A 453-nucleotide genomic window follows, 5' to 3' on the forward strand; every position below is an offset into this window, starting at 1 on the left:
CTCTCAATGGGGGCGGAGAGAGAAGGGGAAGGAGGGGAGCGGGGAAAGAAGAAAAGCCGGGGCAAAAGTTCAGTGGGGCTTCCCGGGGGGCTGGGCAGGCAGGAGAGGTCGTGGGGACGGGTCACCTTGCAGCCGCCCGAGGTCTGGGCTCCGCGGGTCGCCTGGGCAAGGAGGAGACGGGCAGCGGCGTCCGGGCAGCAACTGCCGGGCCATCCCGGGTCTCCAGCGCCCCGGCCCTCGCCTCGCCCAGCTCCGGCCCAGCCTGCCACCCCCCCTCTCGGCGCAGAGGGGAAGAAAGGGGAGGGATGGGAGACACCGAAGCCGCCGCCCCCCGGCCAGAAAAAGGAGAAAATGTCCACAGGGCGCACCCCCCCCTCCCGGTCCAGGCGCGCGCACACGCCCCCCTCTCCAAATAATTACTTAGCAGCGACCACCACGCGGGGCGGGGGGCGG

Source organism: Gekko japonicus, unplaced genomic scaffold, assembly GCF_001447785.1.
Source record: "Gekko japonicus isolate JY-2015 unplaced genomic scaffold, Gekko_japonicus_V1.1 scaffold508, whole genome shotgun sequence".
Classification (NCBI taxonomy): domain Eukaryota; kingdom Metazoa; phylum Chordata; class Lepidosauria; order Squamata; family Gekkonidae; genus Gekko; species Gekko japonicus.